We start from the raw sequence: 8,909 nt of genomic DNA, 5'->3' as shown, positions 1-8,909 counted from the left end.
ATTGGTAGTTAGGGATTTGTCTTCTTCCTGTTTGGACAGAGTTATTTCACTACATTTCTGTTTGTTCATTTATTTATTTTTTTATTAACTCATAAATTGCTTACTTATTCATCAATTGTTTAATGAATGCTGATCATATTCCAAATGGTCTTCTATTTGCCAGTCTTTATATTGCAAAGCATAGACTACAACTTTCACTTTCTCATAATAACTTATTTAGTAAAATGTCTTACACATTATGATCACTCAGTTCTCCTGAAAATAATGCTTGGGAAAGAATTGCTTTAATACATTTACTTTACCATTTTCTGGTCTCCTATGATTTGATGGATAAAACAGGAAAGGAGATGGGTTAGTAGATATTATTAATATAAATGGAATAACAACATTTTTCTATGTTGTATGTATTGATCTTTTATTATTGGAAACTGGTCATTTATGTTGCATCATACTCATGCCACATCTTTGTCAATTCAGTGTTCAACTGACATTTTTTTTTTAATAAATAGCAAAATTTGGTAACTGATTATAGAATAATGCAAAAGTTGGATCGCTTTGGGAAATACCCGGAATACCCCAAAATATCCGGAAATACCTTCGTATGAATTTTACACATGGTATCAGTAAATGCCAAATGACAAAAGAACAATAAATTACCATCATAAGGCCAAAATAATGTAATACAATGACTCTCTTTCTCTTCTCTCTCTATTGAGAAAGAACAGTTTTCTCTGTTAAGTGATTATTTTCAAAATACCAATTCCTCTTCATTATTTGAAAGTTGTCACTATGTATAGTCTGAATAAATATCAGAATGTTGTTTTGGGGTTTTTTGGGGCCATGCTTTTGGCTTATGGGATCTTAGATTCAGACCAGAGTTTGAACCTGGCCTCCCCTACAGTGGTAGCACAGAGTTCTAACCACTGGACTGCAAGGGAATTCTTCTGATAGATTTCTACCTTAGATTGCATTTTCTTCAAGCTACAGTGAAAGTTACATACTGGATCTTACTAGATACTTATCTAATTAAATTATAATTGGTGTATAAATTTTAAATAATTAATAACACATTTTACAGAGTTTATAATAATAAAAGTAATTTGATTTCATTTTATAGATGATGAAACTAGAATTTAAGAGACTATAAAAGACTTGTCCATTTCCAACCCACAGCTTCGAAACCTGTGTATCCACTATCACTCCATCTGTGATTAATTTCTATTTGCTAACATGACTCTGATTTTTGCTGGGGCTATATAAACATATAGATAGTCTTACAAACAATACATAAAAATAAGACCTGGATTTTGCTGACCAAATCAACACCATTTGTTGAGACATTTATATTCTTGCTTTCAAATGAACACACAGCCTTTTCTCTACACAAATGCTTTCCAAAGTATAATTTAGAGGTTCTACCCATCAGGAACACATGAGAAGTCTGAAAAATGAATATTTGCCTGCCATTTAAACTATGTGGATCAAATACAATGGGAGTAGGAACCTGGGAACTTATCATCTTAAGATTCTCTCATCATTGTTATGTACCCTAAAATGTGAGATCAGCCACTAAATGATTGTGATTGTGCCATTCCCACAAGATGAGATTATATTTCCCAACACTTTTGATTATCTGGAGAAGTTGTCTAGGCATGCAGAGCATCCAGCCATTGAGAGCTTTGCAGCACAAATGATCCTCACAAGAATAGATGATATTCAATAGTATAGCAGAGTAAAATCCTTTCAGAGGAAAAGACACCTACACAGAGCGCAGAATGTATTGTGTCTGCAAGCTGGGAAGTTTCAGTTTCAGGTGTCTATGAAACTGGGTAGCACATTCCTTGGAAAAGTGAATTTCTTTCAAGTGTGATCAGCCTTATTGTATATACAAAGGAGTATAATTGTAAGTTTGAGTCTAAAATACCAATCTGCTTTTTAAATATATATTTTACTTTTCTTAAAAAGGCAGTAAAGAATCAACTAAGAAATTGTCTGTATGGTCTACTGAATACAAAGTTATCTAATACAAATATTTCAAATATACAAATAAAATGTGAGCGATGTATGGAATTTAAATTTTTTTCTGAGAGCCACATAGTAAAAAAAAAAAAAAGGAAAAAATAAACATGTTAGGTTCATGAATCAAGGAAAATTGGAAGTGGTCAAACAAGAGATAGCAAGAGTGAACGTCAACATTTTAGGACTCAGTGAACTAAAATGGACTGGAATGGGTGAATTTAACTCAGAGGACCATTATATCTACTACTGCGGGCAAGAATCCCTTTGAAGAAATGGAGTAGCCATCACAGTCAACAAAAAGAGTCTGAAATGCTGTACTTGAATGCAATCCCAAAAATGACAGAATGATCTCTCTTCATTTCCAAGGCAAACCATTCAATATCACGGTAATCCAACTCTATGCCCTGACCAGTAATGCTGAAGAAGCTGAAGTTGAATGCTTCTGTGAAGACCAACAAGACCTTTTAGAACTAACACCCAAAAAAGATGTCCTTTTCATTGTAGGGGACTGGAATGCAAAAGCAGGAAGTCAAGAAACACCTGGAATAGCAGGCAAATTTGGCCTTGGAGTACAGAATGAAGCAGGGCAAAGGCTAGTAGAGTTTTGCAAAGAAAACACACTGGTCATAGCAAACACTCTCTTCCAACAACACAAGAGAAGACTCTTTATTAACATTACCAGATGGTCAACACCAAAATCAGACTGATTATATTCTTTGTAGCCAGCGATGGAGAAGCTCTATACAGTCAGCAAAAACAAGACCAGGAGCTGACTGTGGCTCAGATCGTGAACTCCTTATTGCTAAATTCATACTTAAATTGAAGAAAGTAGGGAAAACCACTAGACCATTGAGGTATGACATAAATTAAATCCCTTATATTTATGCAGTGGAAGTGAGAAATAGATTTAAGGGCCTAGATCTGATAGATAGAGTTCCTGATGAACTATGGATGGAGGTTCGTGACATTGTACAGGAGACAGGGATCAAGACCATCCCCAAGAAAAAGAAATGAAAAAAAGCAAAATGGCTGTCTGAGGAGGCCTTACAAATAACTGTGAAAAGAAGAGAAGTGAAAAGCAAAGGAAAAAAGGAAAGCTATACACATCTGAATGCAGAGTTCCAAAGAAAAGCAAGCAGAGATAAGAAACCTTCCTCAGTGATCAGTGCAAAGAAATAGAGGAAACGATATAATGGGAAAGACTAGAGATCTCTTCAAGAAAATTAGAGATACCACGGGAACATTTCATGCAAAGATGGGCTCAATAAAGGAGAGAAATGGTATGAACCTAAGAGAAGCAGAAGATATTGAGAAGAGGTGGCAAGAATACACAGGCTGCTGCTGCTGCTAAGTCGCTTCAGTCGTGTCCGACTCTGTGCAACCCCATAGACGGCAGCCCACCAGGCTCCCCTGTCCCTGGGATTCTCCAGGCAGGAACACTGTAGGGGGTTGCCATTCCCTTCTCCAATGCATGAAAGTGAAAAGTGAAAGTGAAGTCGCTCAGTCGTGTCTGACCCTCAGCGACCCCATGGACTGAAGCCTACCAGGCTCCTCCATCCATGGGATTTTCCAGAACTGTACAAAAAAGATGTTCATGACCCATATAATCACAATAGTGTGATCACTGACCTAAAGCCAAACATCCTGGAATGTGAAGTCAAATGGGCCTATCACTACGAACAAAGCTAGTGGAGGTGATGGAATTCCAGTTGAGCTGTTTCAAATCCTGAAAGATGATGCTGTGAAAGTGCCACACTCAATATGCCAGCACATTTGGAAAACTCAGCAGTGGCCACAGGACTGGAAAAGGTCAGTTTTCATTCCAATCCCAAAGAAAGGCAATGCCAAAGAATGCTCAAACTACCGCACAAATGCACTTATCTCACATGCTAGTAAAGTAATGTTCAAAATTCTCCAAGCCAGACTTCAGCAGTACGTGAACCATGAACTTCCAGATGTTCAAGCTGGTTTTAGAAAAGGTGGAGGAACCAGAGATCAAATTGCCAACATCCCCTGGATGATGGAAAAAGCAAGAGAGTTCCAGAAAAACATCTATTTCTGCTTTATTGACTATGCCAAAGCCTTTGACTGTGTGGACCACAATAAACTGGAAAATTTTCAACAGATGGGAATACCAGACCACCTCTCCTGCCTCTTGAGAAATCTGTACGCAGGTCAGGAAGCAACAGTTACAACTGGACATGGAACAACAGACTGGTTCCAAATAGGAAAAGGAGTACGTCAAGGCTGTATATTGTCACCCTGCTTATTTAAATTATATGCAGAGTACAACATGAGAAACGCTGGACTGGAAGAAACACAAGCTGGAATCAAGATTGCCAGGAGAAATATCAATAACCTCAGATATGCAGATGACACCACCCTTATGGGAGAAAATGAAGAAGAACTAAAGAGCCTGTTGATGAAAGTGAAAGAGGAGAGTGAAAAAGTTGGCTTAAAGCTTAACATTCACAAAACTAAGATCATGGCATCTGGTCCCATCATTTCATGGCAAATAGATGCAGAAACAGTAGATACAGTGGCAGACTTTATTTTGGGAGACTCAAAAATAACTACAGATGGTGATTGCAGCCATGAAATTAAAAGACACTTACTCCTTGGAAGGAAAGTTATGACCAACCTAGATAGCATATTGAAAAGCAGAGCCATTACTTTGCCAACAAAGGTCCATCTAGTCATGGCTATGATTTTTCCAGTAATCATATATGGATGTGAGTGTTGAACTAAAGGAATGCTGAGCGCCAAAGAGTTTATGCTTTTGATCTGTGGTTTTGGAGAAAACTCTTGAGAGTCCACTGGACTGCAGGGAGATCCAACCAGTCCATCCTAAATGAAATCAGTACTGAATATTCATTGGAACGACTGATATGAAGCGAAAGTCCAATACTTTGGCCACCTGATGGGAAGAACTGAATCATTTGAGAGACCCTGATGCTGGGAAATATTGAATGTGGGAGTTGACAGGGATGATAGAGGATGAGATGGTTGGATTGCATCACCGATTCAACGGACATGAGTTTGATTAAACCCCAGGAATTGGTTATGGACAGGGTGGCCATCAGGGCATTCACAGGGAGGAGGATACATTTTAATTCTATAACTAGTATACAAAAATTTTTGTTTCTACATGCAATCAATATGAAAATTATTAATGAGATAGTTTACATTTATTATATGTCAAGTTTTCAAAGTCTGATATGTATTTTTGCACTTTTAAAACATCTCATTTCAACCTAGCTATGTATCAAGTGTTCATAGTTACATGTGTCTGCTGCTGCTAAGTCGCTTCAGTCGTGTCCGACTCTGTGCGACCCCATAGACGGCAACCCACAAGGCTCCGCCGTCCCTGGGATTCTCCAGGCAAGAACACTGGAGTGGGTTGCCATTTCCTTCTCCAATGCATGAAAGTGAAAAGTGAAAGTGAAGTCACTCAGTCGTGTCCGACTCTTCCCGACCCCATGGACTGCAGCCTACCAGGCTCCTCCGTCCATGGGATTTTCCAGGCAAGAATACTGGAGTGGGGTGCCATTGTCATATTAGACTGTGCAGTTCTAATAGAAGGACAAGAGTTTTATTCAAATCTTGTGATTACCACTTCTATTCCTGGCGATGTCTGTCACATTACATAACTTTTAGAGTGGTAGTTTTCTCATTTGAACAAATGTAAATTAGGAATAATACATAATGTATATCTTATACGATGTCCCAGTTATTTCTATACATGTATATGCTGGTGTGCCAGTATCAGGGGTGAATAAAAAAAGGAAATTTCCATCATCAGGTTTAATAAAAAGATGTTTGTGTTAAAATTATCCAGGAAGTTAAGGGCACAGAAATATTCTTTGCAGGGTACAGAGATAAAGTTTATGAGCAGCATAATAGTGGAATTATAATTTTGGTTTTTTGTCATGAAGTTCCTTTTATTCTCACAGAAATGGTGTATAGATGACAGAACAACAGTATCTTCCGCATAACAATGTACCATCAATCTGTGCTTTGGTTCATGAAGGCAGATAAGGACAGCTAAGAACAGCCTGATTCCAGTGAGTTATTGGGCAGCTTAGTTATCCATCAACATCTTGGATCTATAAATTGGAAGAGTCATATCTTTACAGATCACTTCACCAGGAAAAGAAAAATATCTAAAATGTCTTATATTTTGGCTACATAATACTAAAAGAAGTTCACTTCACCACTTTAGACCTTTATAACGAGTATGGAAAGGTAGTAGCATTATAAAAGACATATCTGAGATTATTTCCTATTTTTTTTTAAATTTAAAAAATGTGCTGTTTCTGAACACAAAAGTATTAGCTATGCTTCATTGTATTCTGGGATTGTATGATTTATAGCATAATTTGTGTCACAAAATGAAATGACAAAGGGATAAAAGGATACTTTTATTTAGATATTTAATGTAAGAAGAGTGGATTCTAATGTATTTTATTCATTTATTTATAGGAAACATGTACAGTGAAGCAACAATTGTACAAAATTAACTACTGAAAAAGGTTTAATAGCTACTAATTTATTTGTGAACTGTAAAGGAAAAAGATAAGTGGAGAGATACAAGGAGGCTTGAGTTTTCTTACTTTGATTTGGAGAAAATTTTTTGAAGCTAAAGCTGTAAATGACAAGTTTTCTTACACTCAAGTCTACTGAAATTCATGGCATTTTTGGCTTTAAAAAATCATTATTTTATGAGTCAGTGCAGCCTAGTATTTTTTTTTTTTTTTTTTTTTTTTGAGAGACAGTCAAGGAGTTTGCATTCTCTAACCCATTCTTTCTAGGGTCTGAACACACAGATGGCTAATAATTGAAATTATGTGTCAATGCTTACCTTATTTTTGCTTGTTTATTCAGTCTGCAATGTTTCTTTTAGAGCTTTGCATGTCCAAAATAGTAAAACAAATTAGTGTGTCTTTTGTTTTCAGCAGAACGATCTCCAGAGGTAATTGCCTTTAAGCTAATGATTTAGGTTATTCTTCCTACATATGTGACATGCCATGGCTTGGCATTATTTTGTTTGCAGTTCTCAGAGTGTGAGGCCCAGACAGCATGTACAATATTCACAGCAAGGATTAGAGACACCTTGTTGAAAGCAAAACAAAGAATTGAAAATAGTAAAGCACACATCCCACTTTTTCTTCATTTATTTTTTCTCATTATCACAGATTATTTTCCAGAAATGGATTCTTAGCAGATGATTCTCTGGTAAAAAATCTTTTTAAGGTTCAATTTCTCTCTCTTGAGCTAGTTCTAATTTACGGTGGTTGAAAGTGTTGATTATTAACACTGTCCCATTCAGATACCTCAGCAGGCGCCTTCTGAGAGTCAACAAAACCGTGATGTACAGTGGGGTTTGTATAATGAAACAGTTCACTTTAAGGGACTATTTTCCTTATGAAGCTTATAAAAATAAGAAATTAAAATGCAGGGATTAATAAGAGATATACAAAAAGTATTTGAAACAACATACATGAATAAGAAAACCTGGATTTAAAAGCCATTGTACAGTTGTTTCTTGGTATCTATAGGGTGCTTGTTCCAGGACTCCCATAGACATGAAAAACCACAGATGACTAAATCTTTTATATAAAATAGCATAGTAGTTTGCATATAGCTTATGCACATCCTTTCATATACTTTAAATTATCTCCATATTATTTATAGTACAATAAAATATGAATACAACATAAAATATAAATAGTTATAGATACAACATAAATGCTATGTAAATAGTTGTAATCATGCAGCAAATTCAAGCTTCACTTTTTGAAACTTTCTGGAACTTTGTTTTTCAAATATATTTGGTCAGTAATTGATTGAATCTGGCAAGTGCAACTCATGGATAAGGAGAGTGACTGTATCTGCAAAAATACCTTGTTTGTAATGACTGCAGAAAATACTCTTAACAAATAGCTGTGTCATTCTTACTACCCATGAAGCACTGTGTTAAAACCCAAGAAGAGTAAAATCTAGTTTCTGAATTCATAGGGCTCGATACTGGTGAAGAGCAATCACACAGGAATAATTTTAATACAGTAGTTTCTCCCCTCCGACCCAATTCACAGGGGTTACTTTGCAAGAACTCCAGTAGATGCCTAAAACCTTGGCTAGTAACAAAGCCTATATTTATCATGTTTTTTTTCCCCTATAATACATACTTATGATGAAGTTTAATTTATAATGTAGGCACACTAAGAGATTAACAGCAATGGCTAATAATAGAACACCTATAACAATATACTGTGATATAAGTTATGTAAATGTGGTCTGTCTTTTTTCAAAAGATCTTATTGTACTATACTCACATTTCTTCTTGTGATAATGTAAGACAATTAAATGCCTATATGTTAAGATGAAGGGAGATGAATGACGTAAGCATTGTGATATAGTGTTATGCTGTTTTGACCTCCAAACAATATATGATGTGGACCAATAAACCACAATGACAGCAATGGTTGGCTGTCAGGGGCAGACAGTGTTGATGGGTGAGGATCCTAAGTGGGATGAAGTAGGTGGGATGGGTGAAACACTTCATCACACTACTCGATTTAAAACTTACAAATTTTTTTCTGGTATTTTCCTTTTAATATTTTCAGATCTATGTTGACTATGGATAACTGAAACTGAGAAAATTAAAGCCATGATGAGGGTACAGCGTACTGTAATATGTAGAATTATTTAATAGACTTGTGGCTGGGTCATTTTTCCCTGAGGAGAAGGATTCAGGAGTAGACTTGACTGAAGAAGCAATACCTGGATGAATCTGAAGGGATGAGTAAATGTTTTCTAAGTTGACAAGAGGAAAAAAAATATTCCAGGCAGAAGAGCCAGCAAAAGAGACTATGACTCATTTAGTGAAA

This window comes from Bos indicus, chromosome 2, assembly GCF_029378745.1.
Source record: "Bos indicus isolate NIAB-ARS_2022 breed Sahiwal x Tharparkar chromosome 2, NIAB-ARS_B.indTharparkar_mat_pri_1.0, whole genome shotgun sequence".
NCBI lineage: Eukaryota > Metazoa > Chordata > Mammalia > Artiodactyla > Bovidae > Bos > Bos indicus.
This window is presented reverse-complemented; position numbering follows the sequence as displayed.